The following is a 19,809-nucleotide window of genomic DNA, read 5'->3' as shown; positions in this document are numbered from 1 at the left end:
GGGGGTTGGTGCATCCGGGATATAGTTTGTGCCACAGAGGGCATTCAGCTCTTCCCAGATGGACATTGTAGTTGGGTGACAGAATCCTGGTGACAAGAGCAGACAGTTCAAAGCGGTAGGGATGGAAAGGATAGAACCGACTGTACCTTCTCCTGTGATGGTGCCAAGAGTGGTGGCCCGTCCCGTCCTCCTTGTGCCTCTGAGGGCCACAGAGGGCCCGCCCTTTGCCCGGGCTTCGCCCGGCGTCCCGCGGAGCGGAGCGCTGTTTGTAGGCGCCTCCTGGCGCTTCCGTCGTGTCAAGAGAGCAGCGCCGCCGCTCAGGCTGCCGGGAGATGTGGTCCCGGGGCGGCGGCGCTGTGGACTGCACAGATTGACTCCTGGCGGTGGCGGCTGCAGTGGGGGCCTCCTCGTCTCCCCCCTTCACCCAAGGTAAGTTTTTTTTGATGCCCCCAGTGTCCGGAATCAGTCTAGACACCAATCTTTTTATTTGTTGTCCAACGAAAGTGCAGATCCTATATATTTTTAGGATATACACGACAACCGAGAAGCTCACTTCACAGAGGAACCACACATTTTGATGGAGCTTTTCAATTGTTAAACTGGTCTTCAACATTTTAATTAATCTATTGATTCCATATCTTTTGAAGTTGCTGCTATTTCTAGGAACATGTTTGACCTATGTAAACCTTAGAGCGAAAATGGTTAAATTCTTGAATGTAAATTTAAAAAACTGGTGTTAATGTTGTGATTCAAGACGTGTCTACTTTTAAATCCTGTCTAGCTATTGGCTAGGAATGATTCTCAAATGTTTGTATGAAATCTAATTAACATAGAATTTATTACAGCACATGATGACACGCAAGGTAACGTTAAGGAAATTTGCCCTTTATGAGTGGTCACTCTAGATCTTCTTCTTTTGCTGGGCACTATTTTTTTTCTGGCTGTAGAACGCTGTGCACTTTACCCCTGCTAATCGGTGATAAAGTGCCTGAGCTCCCCCTTTCAACATAATGAAATTAGCATACCCCTGATTGGCATGTCTGCTTACTTGTAGGTCCCTGTTATATGGTATAAAGGGTACTTTAAGTTAAATGTCGCTAGTGGACCTTTGCACCCATTGTGCCATCTGCTACAGTGACAGTGCGTACATGACTGCATGGCTATCCTATTTAGCCTGGCTGTTGTAGTTTTAAACTCCATATTCGATCTGTTAAGTTTTGTTAAGAGGTCAAAAGTATTTTTAAATATTTCATAGTCACCCTCATTTAGGCCTTATTGCCCATAAGTCAGGGTACATGGTATTTAATATTAGGATATGTAGGAATTAAATGTTAAACTTGTCCTTACAGTGAAAAAGCCCCAAAAGCTATTTTCACTGTAGCAAGGCCAGTTCTTCCATAGAAAAAATGGAGTTGCATTTAATAATGCTAATTTCGGTTTAAAAACACCTACAAAAATAAACCACTATTTCAGTAACTATTACAAACCCAGTTCAGTGGTCAAATCGGATTTTTGATAAATAATAATGGAAAGGTACTTTTAGAAAGTTATCTTGTTACTTCCTAAAGCCTTTGGAGGCACATTTGTGTTTATCAGACTTCTGCCAGCCAGTTTTTAAAGATGCGAGAACACTGCTTCCAGAGCAGAGAACAGAAGGCCTTGAGCGGAGATGTGGTGGGATTCCCTTGTACGGCATTCCCTTATACAGGATTACCGTATACAGGATTACCGGTGGGGTTGGCCCAGGAACTGGATTACCATCAAAGAGGTCTCTGCTGTCCAAGGCAAATACTGGATGGCACCTGTGAAGGGCCCTTTCTTGGTTGTCCTGGCAGGCTTCAGTAATAGTGGGCTTCTTATTGACATTACAGTGCCAAATCCTGCAGGACAGGTCGACTGGGGTTTACAAATAACACTGGAGGTGCATTTGAAAGCAGGATGCCAAAACAGTTCTTGTGAATCTGCCATCTGATTGCTGGGAAACCCTTTTTTGTTCTCTAGATATAATGCCTTGTTGGAGGATGTCTCGGAAACACCACGGAGTTGAAGCTCTGTCCTCAACTCCCCCACACCGGTTCACTCTACACCAATGAAGTATATATACTGGTGATAAGAGTTGATGCCAATGTAGGGAAAGCAGGGAAACAAAACAAGGAAAGATTGGGGAGACACAGGAATTCTAAATCCAGGATGCGAAGAGAACTGGTCAGCACTCACTATAGTCTCAGGACCTTCTCCTATAAATAAAGAAAAATGATTAATAGAGTATTTTAGTATATCTGTGAATATGTATGTAATTAACAGATATACTTGGTACCTGGAAACTACTTGCAGTGTTTCTACCTGTACGTGACTTCACTTCTGTTGTCTTCACAGAGAAGTAGGTAGTGTGATGCAGAGGAAAGAACACTCCTATAAGATAGGGATCTTATGTTAGCTTTCAGGGTGTAACATGGGCAGATATGTGTATAGTGGACAATATATATAAAGGTACCTAATGCTTAGCGTGCCGTGAGAAGAATGACTCCCTGTTTCTCCACAAGAAGTAAATCCTGCATCCTAATAGTAATTCCCTAAAAACATAAGAGAGATAATCAGTATCTCCTTAGACTATCTCGTGCAGATATTGACCCTCAGGGAAATGGTCGTACCTGTTTTGTGTCATCAAAATAAGGCTTAGAAGTATTTCTGGAGCTCAAATGCACAATCTGAGGTGCTCCTACTAACAACATAAAACTACCCCTGCTTCTACGTATAAAGCAAACAAAAACTCCTTAATGAGGTTCGACAATTATCCAACAAACAAACACCAGCGCCAAGAATGCACTGGTTTGTAAACTCCCACGAGTTTACTCCTGAACAGGATAGCACTCGTACTTAACTGGCTGGCAGAGTGCTCGATAATCAGGAAGACGACGAGAAACCGCAGAGGAATTCCGACGAAGCCCGGACGCCACCACCGTGACCCGGAAGCGATGCTCATAACCCGGAAGGAACGCAAAGCGTCGTATCATCAGAGAGAAAGGACTTTATAGCAGTATCAAGCATGCGCTAGTCCTTGCGCATGCGCTCTCCAGACCCTAGCGACTCTCGCCAACCAAGCGTTTGCCAACCACGTCTGTATCGGATCGGCAGGCATGACACTAGACCTCTATCTCAGGGTTTATTTTGGAGGCAGAGTGATTGCCCCAATCTGGATTTTAGTGTTTGATCGGGGAGGACACTAGGATTATCACAATACACTCCCCATACACACCTCGGGCATTAATCACACCTCAGGCCTTCAACCTCAATTTTAGTGTGACCGAAGACTAACTTGAAAATGTCTAAAGTAATTGGGTTGGCTATTGGTTAGGGCATGGCCAGAAGTCATTGCCAATCACTAGCTTGTGCCAAACTTTAATGTAGCATCTCCAGGTGCCCCCTTTAGAACACTTCTGCACCCGAGGAAGATCAGAAGAGTACTGAGCCTGTTGTCTGCTTTCTGAGAAGAGCCTAGAACATTGGACCTGGTCTGGACTGGGCCCTGTTGTTTAGCCCTGGTCTGGTACTCTGTGTGTCTTGAAGCACCTCTCCCGAGGCTCTAGGGAGCTTTAGAGGTGTACTCCTGTGGTGGATTCGGACTTGAAAGTCTAACATTAGAAAGTAAAATCTTTGTCTAGGTATTGTGGTTGGTGTATACATTCCGCGCTCCATTGTGTTGTGTCAAATTATGCCTAGGTCCCAGTCTACCGCAACCATTGTCTATCATTGGTACTTTATACATGTTTCCGCTATTCCTACGTGAAACTTTAAAAAAGCAGATCTCATGTTCCTCCTATTAGATGTTTGTCATTGTGTTCCTTCTGTTTTTCTAATTGGGTTTGGGATTTTTATTATTTTAATTTTCATCCTTTTACTGTTTTGGTACTGCATATTTACTTTACACATTGCTCTAAGTTAAGCCTGTCTGCTCTGTGCCATAGCAACCAGGGATTTGAGCTCTGGCTTTAATGACACTGAGTTCACTCTGACAAGGGGTGTGTGGTGGGTAGTCAGCCACCCCAGATAACCACATTTCTTACAACATGGTTTTAGATGAAAGTATGGATTTGATATGTGAAGATTATATTTCTGAGAAAATTGATTCAGTTTCTGCTTCAACATCTGTTTTCTAATTGGATGTGAATAGAGAGACTATAAGGATAAATGCTTTTCTAATAGTATATTAAATATTAATGAGGAAGAGTTTAAAACCCCTAACTGCAGTTTTCCTAACTCCATTATTCTGTGTAATCTACAAATATTAAGGGTGGTTGATATACCTGGGGTAAAGTCATTCTGGTTCGGGTGCAACCGGCTCACCGCAGTAATTTTACTGATAAACTTAGTCTGTTCTAAGCATTGTTAATGGATGGTATGAAGTGACCTCCAATGGGAATTTATCGGGCTTGGGGAGGGATGCTAGTGGTGATTCACTGAGTGATGGTGGGAGCTGGCCCTCTAAGTTCAGCCTTGTTTAGTTCCAGAAGCTTGGGGACTAAGAGGGGTTTGTAGGCTTTGTAGAACTTTAAAGGTAACCTGTCAAGACCAGGAGTTTTATGCGTTGCTGCTCCTCTGATGATTCCTCGGATTTCCCGGATTGTGACCTGTGCATTGAGCTCCTCTCTGTTCAAGGATCCAGGGCATGTAGTGCAATCCCATTGATAAAATTGCAGATTTGTGCCTGGCGGTCGGTTTATGGGGCTGGAGCAGGGGTGTCTTATAGGGTATGGTGGTGAATGCAGAGTGAATTTCCGCTTGTCTAGAATTGAGTCTGGTCACTCTGACCATAGTGATGGGGGAGCCAGGTGTCATGCTGCACAAGATCCAAGCCAGTAGGTGGCTTGATTTGTCCTTCTTCAGCATGCATTTTCGCCTGGTAATGTCCGAAGTCCAGGCGACGTAACTTCTCTACAAGTAAGGTTGATGTTTTAAGGCTTTTGTACAGGGTGGCTGCTCCACAGAGTCTAGTCCGCCTGCCTCCTCTGAAGTCCCTAGCAGTCTCCACGAAGTCCCTATGCAGTCCTGGGCTGGCGCCTACTACTGCACAACTGCTTTTACCTCTAACTACTACCTTCAAAGATTCCATTCTATTTGCCTAAATATGGCTGAGCCCCAATTGCCTGGGAAGTAATGGTATATAACCTTGTGTATCTTCTCTGAAGGCTTGGTCCTCTAACATGGCAGGCTGCAAACGCCACATAAGGATTGGTGGTCGCCTCGCCCCCAACTGAGATGGACTTGAAGTGGATTATGATCGGAAAATGTTTTTCCCGGGTATCCTGCATCAATGACCTGTAACTGAATAGTGGAGTGATTGAGGATACGCTATAACCGCACATGTAGCTCATGCAGGGATAAATAATAGGAATATACCCTTGATCTCTGGTTAAGGACTCGCTAACTGCCAAGCAGAGATCATTGAGAGAGCCATTGTGAAAGGTAGTTAGAAGCTGCCACCACGGGGAGGCGGTTGGGGGATTATGACCAGTCTAATTGTGGATTAAGGGCACAGTTAAAATCCCCCCTGATAATCCAAAGGCCCACCTAGTGAGGACAATCGAGAGATGTGCTTAGAAGGCTGGTTGCGCTGCATTTGGTGTGTACGTGGAATGGGCCTGCTATCAAGTTGGCCTTTCACCAGGGCACATCGTTCCTCTGGGTCAATTTCTTCAGCTAGACAACGGAATGGGACCCCTGACCAGATTCATGAGCGCCACCTGTTTGAAACTAGAATATATAGTGCCGTAGCATTAGCCCCACCAGCGCTCTTGTAATCGAACTTCCTCACCCTTTAACGATGTGCGCTTCCTGTTGAAGCGCTATCTGGGCTCCTCCCCTCTTAATGTATTGTTTCACTGCATGTCGCGTGTTTGTTGTCCCTAACCCACGAACGTTCCACGTTGGTATACCCATTCTAGCCATGTAGATGTATACAAGGGAAGAAAGGAAGGGGGGGCAGAGGGGGGAAAGGAAAGAAGGGAGCCTCCTGAACCTGCCTGTATGCACCATTTTGTGGAGGGATCTCTGCAGGGGACTGGGCCAATCCACACTGCGTGATTGAAGAACCCTCAACTCCCAACCCAGGGTGGCCACAGAACTGGTAGCTATCCAAACAGGTAACCAAAAGGCCCATGGATGGGAAGCGGCAGATCATACACATTTGTAAATGGACTTCAGTAGAGAAGTGGAGGGCGGTATACATGCCCTTGCTAAACAAAGCACAACTAAGAGAGTGAGGTGAAGACATGGTAGCATACCCATTTCTTCAATAAGACAGAAGTACTGGGAGACAGTGTGGAGTGCACGGCCACCAGTTTGGGTTGCACTCTTAACATCCTTTGGCGGTTACGGGGGTATGGTAGTCCTCAACGGTGAATCAGTGTAGGAGAATGGGCCAGTACCTGTTAGAAGACATATTAGAAGTGGGTTTTGGACAGACTTTGGATGAGTTATCGCCCATGGCGACTACTAGGGACTCATTATGTTGTTGGGTGTCAGTGGGGTTACATTTGGGTGCACCAAGGATGCGGCACTGTCCATCGAGGTACGCTAGTGAAATGAAATGAATTAATGAAATAAAAATGTATAATAAATGCGCTCTACTACCCCGAGGTGTCTAGGCGCGCAAGCTAGCAAAACTGGGCAGTGCCAGGTATAAGGCCAAGGGCTAAAGGCTCCTAGAGATTAAAAAAACATGTTTTTAGTTTTTTCCTAAAGCAGAGCAGGTCTGGTTCCTTTTTCAGGAATAAAGGGAGACTGTCTCAGAAAGTGTTCTTGGAGGCCTTAGGTGCCGTAGAGCGTTTCTCAGCCCACCAGGAAGTTGCAGTAGACCGTGCCTGGTACTGGTCCTTCTGCATGTGCCAATATGGGGGCTCCACGGACCTGGGCGGTTCAATTTTCATAGTCCCGGCGCCTGCCTCTCCTCCCAGGCCTGTCTGCTCAGAGTCTCAATGACCGCAAAGGCGGGACCGACGTGTCGTATTGACCATCGGTTTGGTGAAGAAATAGCTGGAATTGTTGATCATGACTTTAAGCTTGGCAGAAAACCATGCTGAGTATCTGAGGCTGACTTGTCGTAGCTTCCTCTTTACTCCTAGGAAGGAGGTTCTGCACTGCCATAGTGTAATCTGCAAAGAGATAGATGTGTGTATTTTCATACAGGATTTGGCCTGCTGATCGGGGTATGTAGAGTATGGTTTCTTTGTTTCTGTAATTCATCTGTCTGGCCAACAATGGCCTAGGGGGGAGCCCCCACTGGTGGCCTGCATGCTAGAACTTGTTGGGTACGCTCTACCACAAAAATAAGGCAACCATTGAGTAGATGTCGCCGCCTGCGTTAGCCAGGCCATGAAGAACTGCACTGAATCTGAGCCCCCTGCCCCTTCAAGGAAGCCAATGATGCAGATATTGTGACAAGATCGCGCTTCAGAGTCTTCCGCCCTACTTTCAAGTTACTGGACCTTGGCAGTAAGAGACCAGACCTTTCCCGCCAGTTCCAATTGTTCAGGGTCAGAATTCATTTATTGCACTTGTCATATGGTCAACACGAGCAGTGAGTTTTTATCTGCTCATTGCTTACCAATCCCACTCCAATTGCCACTGCATCAATCCTGCCGCGCAGCTCTTCTCTAGTGTCTGCGATTGGTTCAATATTTTATCCAGTTTAACATCTGAGTGGCTTGTGGGCAGGGCCGGACTGGCCATAGCGGGCACCGGGCAATCCCCTGGTGCGCCGCACGGGTGGGGGCCGCTTTTGGGCCCCTGGGGGCCATTTTTGTTACAGGCCTGTTTTTGCAGCATAGCTGCAAAAACGGCCCTATACCAAAAACCGGCCCCGGCAAAGAGCTCTGTGGCACCATAAACCCCAGCCCCCCCACAACCCCCTCCCCCGAGTGGTTACCAGTCCGGCACTGCTTGTGGAAGTCTCTCCAGGTGGAGGCCTGCGCTTCTTTGTCTACCCATCATCCGAAGAAACTGTCCATCCACCAGGTTTCAGGGAGTAACAGCTGCACCAGGCCAGGGACACACTGGCACAGAAGTCACCTGTTGCAGCCCCCCCCCCGCAACACTCTTCCCCCCCCCCCCACTCAGACCCCCCCCCACCCCCCCCCCCCCGCCCCGCCCACCTGGACCTGTCAGTCCCCTGTTCACCCAACAGTCCGGGAGGCAAGGTTTCATGCACAGCCCTGGTAGAGGTCTAGAAACATCTCTGGGTCCCCTTCTGCATCCTAATCCAGGCTATCTCAATACCAATAGATGTGCCATTCACTGGTATCAGCAGGCAAGCTCCGCCGACTGTGCTGCTTAGTGGTGGTTGCCCGGTATTGTGTTGGGATCTGCCTCATCCCTCATGCCCTGACTAAGTATAATTAAACAACAGGGGGTGGTGATGGACAGAGTTTCTGAATTAAGCAGAATACTCTCACCCATTCAAGAGATCAGGGCTTAATCCAACACCGTTTTTTAGCTCACTGCACCATCCCAGCTCAGAACCTGGCTATATGCAAATTAGTCTGTCCCTGGCCCAGTGCATCATGGGAACAGGGCAAACCAAACTACTAAGCCAATTCTTTCACTGGGAAGGAAACAAGCTACCGGGGACCGGTTTCTGGCATTTCAGCCGTCTTCGGCCCGGCTTGCTTGAATCCTGATGGTGCAATGAGCAAGGGACTCACGTCTGAGTATACCCTTCCACGCTTATGGTGGACAAAATAATTAAACAGGGGGTGGTGATGGACAGAGTTTCTGAATTAAGCAGACTACTCTCACCCAGTCAAGAGATCAGGGCTAAGTATGGCACAAGCATTCCAAGCTCCTTAAGTCTGCGCTGTCAGTGAAATAGTTAGGTAGGGGTAGCCACACCTGGGTGCTCCTTTTAGCGCTGTCTCATGGGTAGGCAGGTTCCTAGCCCTCCCTGCAAGATGTACTGCTTGTGGACGGGCTATGTGAACATAGTATATACCAGCGGTGCCCGGTAGTATCTCAAATGGCCCCTCGCAAAGAACCCTGCTTTGGGTGTCAAGGGTTGCCAGTAGGTGTAGCCTTCTCTTCTGTTGCCAAGCGGCATGATGTTCGGGCCTACTGTGGTAGTCTGTCACCCAGGGAAACGTATCAGGCCTTCAATTGCTCACTCCACCTAGGCCTCCGACTGGGCCCCCGGACATGTAGTGAGCCCAGTGATTCCCAGTCCTCTTCCAAAGACATTGGGGATGGCCGCGCGCCCTTCTGTCCAGGTCAGCCCCCAAGTTGGGCTCAGCCAAGAGGACACAATCAGAGAATCATCACCCTTCAGCAACAGCATGGCCTTCACACAGGGGAGTGGAGGATCCACGCAGACGCACATCGCTGGTCTTGAAGTGTGTAAATCACAGGGTGGAGGGCCTTGCACATCTCCGCTGCCAGTACAAAATTTGAGCCCCCCCCACCTGATACAAATCTCACCTTGATTGGGGGCAGCTTAATGGGCTGCCGGTCAAGGGGACCTTTTTTCCAGCGTGAAGCAAGGCTCTGTCGGCTGCTGGGAAGTGTGCAGATAGGCCACTGAGGTCTAAGGGCTGCTCATTGCCCTCCTCGCATAGTCTCCAAATGGCACAGACCTGTGGTCCTCCTTAGCCCCCTGGACGCCTTCCTGTTGAGATGGATTCACTCGGAGGCGGTGCAATCATCCAACAAGGTTTATTGTAATGCAGCAGCCCACGAGGCACCCAGAGCAGCCGGTTGGAATCTCGCGCAACAGGAACAGCTGTGGAATACAACCATCGCCCAGGAACGTGAGGCAACGTTTGTAAGTAAATAACATTCGAGGGCACGCGGTGTGGCTGCGGGTCCTCAATCAAGAATACACAACAACTACATCACCTTTCCCTTTACAACGAAAAAATTATAAAAGAAACTTTTTGGGCTATACAATCAAGTTATCAATATCGTGTAGTACTAAAGGCATAAGCATAGATGCAAAAAATAGCAAAGAATTAATACATTACAAAGTCTGCAAATTTCGAAGGAGTTTTGATAGTGCAGGGCCTTGTCACTGAAGTGTCAGTAGGGTTAGACACTGAGGTGCTGACTGAAATGGGCAGTGGGTAAAAGGGACTACCATAAACACCCCCGGCAGTTGAGACTGAAACACAAACCAGTTAAAAATGTTTGTACCCTAATTGCGCAGTCTGATTCTAAAACGGGTTTAGTTCTGTCAATAATGATGTTGGCTTGCTGAGGCGTCAATCTGACTAATTGACGTTTGTTCCACCACCCTCTGCCCGCTAGCAATACAGAAGGTTTGCCAGCTCTTTCGACTTGGACTGGAATTGAATAAGTGGATTGACCTTTGGGACTCTTAAAGGACTCTTTATGATCACCCAATCACATACAGTAATTGGTTGCAAGGACACATTGTGGTTTTTATCAAAGTATTCTTTAATGTTATGCTGTGAGAGTGTCACTTTGGAAACCAGTTTCCCTTTCGAAATGGCAACCTCGTCTATCCGATCATCTAGCCAACATAGTAATAGGTTTGTGTGAGCTTCTCTGCCTCAAAGCAAGGAAAAAGGTGTTCAGCCTGTCATACAATGTGGGGACGTGTTATAACACCACACTTTATGTTTAATAAACTTTTCAACATCCATGGTGCTTGCCAATGCGGTTTGCACCTCTTTCTTGAGAATCTGTTGCCCCTTTCGACCAAACCATTGGATGAAGGGGCGTACAAAGCCGCTCGTAAGTGTATGATATGTTCTACAAAAAATGTGGACATACGATCAGATGAAAAATGTGAACCATTATCGGTAACCACTTGTTTGGGTGAAACTTCAATGAAGAAAACCTGCCTTAAAACCTCAATAGCTGACTCAGTCTGTAGACTTTACAAAAGAAAAGTACATCCATTTAGAATGATAGTCTATCAAAAGTACAAAGTACTTCATGTGGTCTGGCAATGTAAGGAATGGTCCTGAAAAGTCTAACCCCAATTTCTCCCATGAGGCATTAGGATACTGGACAGGATGCAAAGGGGTGTTGTGTGTCTTCCAGTGTTAGTCGGAAATGAGACATTCAAGGCACCTATCAATCAAATACTTCACCTGGGCATCAATTCCTGGCCACCGGTAGTACTGTCTAATTTTCATGATGGTTTTGGTAGAACCTAAATGGCTTTGGTGTGCATGTTTACTGATAGAATACCTTTTTTTTTGTCGGCGGTACGTACAATACCCCTCTCATAAGTAAACCATTGGCTAGAGGCAGTTAATCCGCTACTTGAGCAAATGACTTCAATGATCCACTTAGCATTCTTTTTACTGGCCAACCTTGAACATTATACTCTGACTTTGCTCCAGGTTTCATCCTCTGAGTCAACCAGTCTAATTCACTCAGACCTGCACACAAATCAAGGTTAATGGCATCCACTGACGCCACACAGACCACATCATCCACAAAATCTCCTTCTTCCACGTCTTCTACAGGCATACGTGAAAGGCAGTCTGCGCGGAAAAAAAAATCACCCCTTGAACATGCCTAACTTCAAACACTAATTCTAGCAATTTGGACTCTAATCTTGTTAATATTGCTGACAAATTGTTACTGGCTCGGTTAGAACACAAACCCCTAGTGCACATGTTTTCTGTTTGTAGAATAAATTCACTTTCCCAGACGTACAGCCCAGACACAAGCTAAAACCTCCAGTTCGATTGTGCTATGTTGTTTCTCGCATTGTTTGAGGGCTCGTGAGGCAAATGCAACTGTATTTTCTTTACCTGTTTGCCTTTGGCTCAAAATATCCCCAAGACCCTTCAGACTCACATCTACAGTGATAACAGAAGTCAGACCTTCTTGAAAAGCGCTTAAAGCAGGAGCTTTCTCAATGAGTGCTTTGACTTGAATGTATGCTGTTTCCTTGTCTAGACACCAAGTTTACTTAGCTCCTTTTCCTAATAAGGACTTGGGAGGTTCCACAGCTTTCGCATATTCGGTAACAAACCTGGCATAGTACTCCGCGAAGCCAAGAAAGGAGCGTAAAGCATCCTGGTCAGTAGGAGCCTTAGCCTCCTTGATGAGTGACAATTTGGGTTTTATTCTGAGCTGGATATTGTATGACCCAGGTAATCTAATTAGTTTGTGGCAAATTTGCATTTATCCTTCCTGATTGTCTTGTTTCTTTGAGTGAAAATGTCCAATACTTGATGTACCAACCGATTATGCTTTTCTAAGGTATCAGCGTGGATTAGAACATCGTCCTGGTAAGCTTGTACACCCCTGAGGTTGCCAAACGGATGATCAATCAGTCTTTGAAAGACTCTTGCGGCGGACGCCAACCCGAAAGGCAATCTCTGGTACCTGTAGGCTCCAAACGGTGTGACAAACATAGTGAGTTCCTGTGAGTCTTTATCTAGGGCCACTTGGTGGTAGGCAGACCTCCAATCAATCAAAGATAACCATTTTGAATTTCCTAAATTGGCCAACAACTCATGTATTTTAGGGAGGGGATGACAGTCTATGAAAATGTTGGCATTAAGCCTTCTCAAATCAACGCAGAGTCTGATTTCTCTAGACTTTTAGCGCGCCACCACGATGGGTGCGACCTAAAGTGAGGAGTCGTATGGTTCGATGATTCCCTGAGAGCATAAACTTTGCAGCATGGTTTTGAGTTCATCTCTCACTCTCACTCTGAGGAGCGGGTCTAACTTTATGAACCACACGCTGAGCATGAGGCTTAAGTCTTATGAAATGTTCAAAACCTTTTACACTGCCCACTTCTTCACAAAATACGTTCATCAAATAGAGTAAGAATACTTTGTGCCAGATCTGTGAGCTTACAATGTAATTTACAGGTAAATCCCCCAAGACAAATGATTATCAGAACCAGGCTTCAGAATAATGCCCATTTTTAGGTCGAGCCTTTACCATTCCGCAGGAATGGGAAATGGGGAGAATTCAAGTCGGCTATTTTCTCGTCAAACCAAAGGCCTTTCAGCCGCGGTTTTCTTGCAGTGCCCGTGAACCACGTGATAACATGCACGCGCATTCAGGGCCAGCCAGCCCAGCACATCAAAGGGCTTCTCCTCCCCTAATTATTCATGGCCGGCCGCAGGCCGGCCGTACTTTCAGTTTCCCCAGAACGGCTAATTAGGGGAGGAGAAGCCCTTTGATGTGCTTCACACCAATGCGCCTCAGTCATTCCTCTTCTTTGTATTTGCTTCCAGACTCCGATCTGCTCATGTGCACAAGACGCTTTACACATTACACTCATCTGCCTGAAGTGGGAGTTTTAAACAAGCAAAGCTGGTCCTTCTGTACTTGCAGTTTCACTTCTAATGTGTGTTGTTATTTATCATGATTTTTAGCTTAGGTGTATCACGCTTGTTCATGAGTTTGATCTCTTCATACTGTCAAATGTTTTCTAAGTTGTTTTGGATTGTCTTACCACTGGAGGTCTCCCTGTGCTACATTTAGCCTCTGACACATGCAACGCCACTCAACCACGCAACGCCACTCAACCACGCAACACCACTCAACCACGCAACGCCACTCAACCACGCAACGCCACTCAACCACGCAACGCCACTCAACCACGCAACGCCACGCAACTACGCAACGCCACGCAACTACGCAACGCCACGCAACTACGCAACGCCACACAACTACGCAACGCCACTCAACTACGCAACGCCACTCAACTACGCAACGCCACTCAACTACGCAACGCCACTCAACTACGCAACGCCACTCAACTACGCAACGCCACTCAACTACGCAACGCCGCTCAACTACGCAATGCCACGCAACTACGCAACACCACGCAACAACGCAACGCCACTCACACATGCAACGCCACGCAACCACGCAACGCCACTCAACCACGCAACACCACTCAACCACGCAACGCCACTCAACCACGCAACGCCACTCAACCACGCAACGCCACTCAACCACGCAACGCCACTCAACCACGCAACGCCACGCAACTACGCAACGCCACGCAATTACGCAATGCCACGCAACTACGCAACGCCACTCAACTACGCAACGCCACTCAACTACGCAACGCCACTCAACTACGCAACGCCGCTCAACTACGCAACGCCGCGCAACTACGCAACGCCACGCAACTACGCAACGCCACGCAACTACGCAACGCCACTCACACATGCAACGCCACTCACACATGCAACGCCACGCAACTACGCAACGCCACTCAACTACACAACGCCACTCAACTACGCAACGCCACTCAACTACGCAACGCCACTCAACTACGCAACGCCACTCAACTACGCAACGCCACTCAACTACGCAACGCCACTCAACTACGCAACGCCACTCAACTACGCAACGCCACTCAACTACGCAACGCTGCGCAACTACGCAACGCTGCGCAACTACGCAACGCTGCGCAACTACGCAACGCTGCGCAACTACGCAACGCCGCAACGCCACGCAACTACGCAACGCCACGCAACTACGCAACGCCACGCAACTACGCAACGCCACGCAACTACGCAACGCCACTCACACATGCAACGCCACGCAACTACGCAACGCCACTCAACTACGCAACGCCACGCAACTACGCAACGCCACTCAACTACGCAACGCTGCGCAACTACGCAACGCCGCAACGCCACGCAACTACGCAACGCCACGCAACTACGCAACGCCACGCAACTACGCAACGCCACGCAACTACGCAACGCCACTCACACATGCAACGCCACGCAACTACGCAACGCCACTCAACTACGCAACGCCACGCAACTACGCAACGCCACGCAACTACGCAACGCCACGCAACTACGCAACGCCACGCAACTACGCAACGCCACGCAACTACGCAACGCCACGCAACTACGCAACGCCACTCAACTACGCAACGCCAATCAACTACGCCACGCCACTCAACTACGCAACGCCGCGCAACTACGCAACGCCGCAATGCCACGCAACGCCGCAACGCCACGCAACTACGCAACGCCACGCAACAACGCAACACCACTCAACTACGCAACGCCGCTCAACTACGCAACGCCGCTCAACTACGCAACGCCGCTCAACTACGCAACGCCGCTCAACTACGCAACGCCGCTCAACTACGCAACGCCGCTCAACTACGCAACGCCGCTCAACTACGCAACGCCGCTCAACTACGCAACGCCGCTCAACTACGCAACGCCGCTCAACTACGCAACGCCGCTCAACTACGCAACGCCGCTCAACTACGCAACGCCGCTCAACTACGCAACGCCGCTCAACTACGCAACACCGCTCAACTACGCAACGCTGCGCAACTACGCAACGCTGCGCAACTACGCAACGCTGCGCAACTACGCAACGCTGCGCAACTACGCAACGCCGCAACGCCACGCAACTACGCAACGCCACGCAACTACGCAACGCCACGCAACTACGCAACGCCACGCAACTACGCAACGCCACGCAACTACGCAACGCCACGCAACTACGCAACGCCACGCAACTACGCCACGCCACTCAACTACGCCACGCCACTCAACTACGCAACGCCGCGCAACTACGCAACGCCGCAATGCCACGCAACTACGCAACGCCACGCAACTACGCAACGCCACGCAACAACGCAACACCACTCAACTACGCAACGCCGCTCAACTACGCAACGCCGCTCAACTACGCAACGCCGCTCAACTACGCAACGCCGCTCAACTACGCAACGCCGCTCAACTACGCAACGCCGCTCAACTACGCAACGCCGCTCAACTACGCAACGCCGCTCAACTACGCAACGCCGCTCAACTACGCAACGCCGCTCAACTACGCAACGCCGCTCAACTACGCAACGCCGCTCAACTACGCAACGCCGCTCAACTACGCAACGCCGCTCAACTACGCAACGCCGCTCAACTACGCAACGCCGCTCAACTACGCAACGCCGCTCAACTACGCAACGCCGCTCAACTACGCAACGCCGCTCAACTACGCAACGCCGCTCAACTACGCAACGCCGCTCAACTACGCAACGCCGCTCAACTACGCAACGCCACGCAACTACGCAACGCCACGCAACTACGCAACGCCACGCAACTACGCAACGCCACGCAACTACGCAACGCCACGCAACTACGCAACGCCACGCAACTACGCAACGCCACGCAACTACGCAACGCCACTCGCAACTACGCAACGCCACTCGCAACTACGCAACGCCACTCACAACTACGCAACGCCACTCACACATGCAACGCCACTCACACATGCAACGCCACTCACACATGCAACGCCACTCACACATGCAACGCCACTCACACATGCAACGCCACTCACACATGCAACGCCACTCACACATGCAACGCCACTCACACATGCAACGCCACTCACACATGCAACGCCACTCACACATGCAACGCCACTCACACATGCAACGCCACGCAACTACGCAACGCCACGCAACTACGCAACGCCACGCAACTACGCAACGCCACGCAACGCCACTCAACTACGCAACGCCACTCAACTACGCAACGCCACTCAACTACGCAACGCCACTCAACTACGCAACGCCACTCAACTACGCAACGCCACTCAACTACGCAACGCCACTCAACTACGCAACGCCACTCAACTACGCAACGCCACTCAACTACGCACACATGCAACGCCACTCACACACGCAACGCCACTCACACACGCAACGCCACTCACACACGCAACGCCACTCACACACGCAACGCCACTCACACACGCAACGCCACTCACACACGCAACGCCACTCACACACGCAACGCCACTCACACACGCAACGCCACTCACACACGCAACGCCACGCAACTACGCAACGCCACGCAACTACGCAACGCCGCGCAACTACGCAACGCCGCGCAACTACGCAACGCCACGCAACGCCACTCAACTACGCAACGCCACTCAACTACGCAACGCCACTCAACTACGCAACGCCACTCAACTACGCAACGCCACTCAACTACGCAACGCCACTCAACTACGCAACGCCACTCAACTACGCAACGCCACTCAACTACGCAACGCCACTCAACTACGCAACGCCACTCAACTACGCAACGCCACTCAACTACGCAACGCCACTCAACTACGCAACGCCACTCAACTACGCACACATGCAACGCCACGCACACATGCAACGCCACGCACACACGCAACGCCACGCACACACGCAACGCCACTCACACACGCAACGCCACTCACACACGCAACGCCACTCACACACGCAACGCCACTCACACACGCAACGCCACTCACACACGCAACGCCACTCACACACGCAACGCCGCGCAACTACGCAACGCCGCGCAACTACGCAACGCCGCGCAACTACGCAACGCCGCGCAACTACGCAACGCCGCGCAACTACGCAACGCCGCGCAACTACGCAACGCCGCGCAACTACGCAACGCCGCGCAACTACGCAACGCCGCGCAACTACGCAACGCCGCGCAACTACGCAACGCCGCGCAACTACGCAACGCCACTCAACTACGCAACGCCACTCAACTACGCAACGCCACTCAACTACGCAACGCCACTCAACTACGCAACGCCACTCAACTACGCAACGCCACTCAACTACGCAACGCCACTCAACTACGCAACGCCACTCAACTACGCAACGCCACTCAACTACGCAACGCCACTCAACTACGCAACGCCACTCAACTACGCAACGCCACTCAACTACGCAACGCCACTCAACTACGCACACATGCAACGCCACGCACACACGCAACGCCACGCACACACGCAACGCCACGCACACACGCAACGCCACTCACACACGCAACGCCACTCACACACGCAACGCCACTCACACACGCAACGCCACTCACACACGCAACGCCACTCACACACGCAACGCCACTCACACACGCAACGCCACTCACACACGCAACGCCACTCACACACGCAACGCCACTCACACACGCAACGCCACTCACACACGCAACGCCACTCACACACGCAACGCCACTCACACACGCAACGCCACTCACACACGCAACGCCACTCACACACGCAACGCCACTCACACACGCAACGCCACTCACACACGCAACGCCACTCACACACACAACGCCACTCACACACACAACGCCACTCACACACACAACGCCACTCACACACACAACGCCACTCACACACACAACGCCACTCACACACGAAAAACCACTCACGTTGCCAATAGGTCTCGCAGTACGACAGTTGGAGCCATTACAATTGCAAATAACAATGCCTTTCACTTTGGTTATCATTTTAAATACATAAAGGGCTTTGTCATTTACAAAACCAATAGCTCCAACTTTCCTACTGCGAGACCTATTGGCAACGCCAGTGCTTGTTGCTAAATCCCGCCACTTAATAATATTCTTACCTCTGACAGCCACGTACATTTTTGTCACAGTTTCTCTACCCAAGCAAACTCGATTAGCAGAAATGAATCCCAGCATGTCAATGTCCTTTTCACCAAATTCCATTGGGTTGACGTCAATGGGAGACAGTTCTCTTTCCCAGAGTTCGTGCAATGTGGTATTTCTCAAATTGGTAACAGGGGAGCCAGAGTCTGCCATCATATGCGTAGTTACACCATCGATGCTTGCCTCACAAGTGGGACGTTTGATTGGAACACTTGCAGAGTTACTCTGTCGTTAAGACTACGTTACTCATTGAGTCATTACATTCATCCACTTGTGTGTCAATAGAGCTGACTCTTATGGTGTTCTTATTATTCCGGACACTGACTGAAAATATCCTAATTTCTTGCAAAAGAGACGATGTTTTCCTGAAGCTGGACATCCTACAAAGCTGCCAATGTGACTCTTGGACCCACATCTGAAACAAAAAGATCCAGCTTTGCACTGAGTAGCTTTGATACTCTTGCACTTATTGTTCACAGCACATATGTGATCAGCTTGAGTATTGTCCTCGGTTGTCAGGATGCTGACTAAAGCATTGCCGTGCAGAGCCTTGGTGAAAATGAGCGAACGTTCCATGCTTTTCACAAAGTCAATAGCCTCATCAAGGGTAGGGTGTCCGCAACTTATTATTCTTTCTTGTATTTTCCGTGAGGCACAGCTAAATACCGACTGACTGGTGTTGACAGTGAGACCAAATGCGCAGGTGGAAGCGAATAGTCTGAGTTCTGTAACATATTCCTCCACACTTTCACCTTCTGCCTGTTTGCTCTTGAAGAAATTGACACACTCTAACATGATGGGTTCCGATGCGAATAGTTTTTTTAAACACTCAAGATCCTCAATATAAGTGTTCTGTTGTGAATCACCAGAACGACTAGCAGGAGCTTGAATGCATGGTAAATTATCGAATATCTATTGGGCAGAAAATCTAAGACTGCCAAATAGGGCAAATTTTCTCTGAGGATTGTATTTGCCAGCGTTGATCGCCACAAGATGATTTTCAAAACATCTGAGCCACTCTGACCACTTGATAGCTGGTTTAACTGGTTTGGCTAAAAAAGGAGGCGGTCGGGTGATTTGCTGAGGGGCTGCCATGTTGCGGATAATGTAACCAGCCTTTTTATACTAAAATTAGCAAAATGTAAAATGAAGAGAAAAAAATATATATATATATTCTTTGTAATTTTTTTTACTTGTTGATAATTAGTGCGCAGTGATGAGCAGAAACAGTTAATAGACTTCCTGGCAGATGTGTAGACTTCACGATGTAGGAAAAGAGATTTCCTGCGAAGTGTAGACTATCTGTGTAGTTATGAAGGATAAACTGCACCAAGATGGCCACCACGTTGGACATCATGTGAGGTCATGTCAAGGA

At 49.1% G+C, this 19,809-nt stretch overlaps 2 protein-coding genes across 2 annotated transcripts in view; one reads left to right on the top strand and one right to left on the bottom strand.

Moving 5' to 3' along the window:
• LOC147699012 (importin subunit alpha-5) overlaps positions 1–19,809 on the top strand; it is a 270,809-nt gene that overhangs the window by 18,654 nt on the left and 232,346 nt on the right. The gene's annotated exons all lie outside the window — the stretch shown is intronic.
• The window catches only part of NDC80 (NDC80 kinetochore complex component), a 288,742-nt gene that overhangs the window by 268,309 nt on the left and 624 nt on the right, over positions 1–19,809 (bottom strand). The gene's annotated exons all lie outside the window — the stretch shown is intronic.

Source organism: Lissotriton vulgaris, chromosome 8 (genome assembly GCF_964263255.1).
Source record: "Lissotriton vulgaris chromosome 8, aLisVul1.2, whole genome shotgun sequence".
Lineage (NCBI taxonomy): Eukaryota > Metazoa > Chordata > Amphibia > Caudata > Salamandridae > Lissotriton > Lissotriton vulgaris.
The sequence above is the reverse complement of the archived record's forward strand: the minus strand, read 5'-3'. Positions and strand labels throughout refer to the sequence as shown.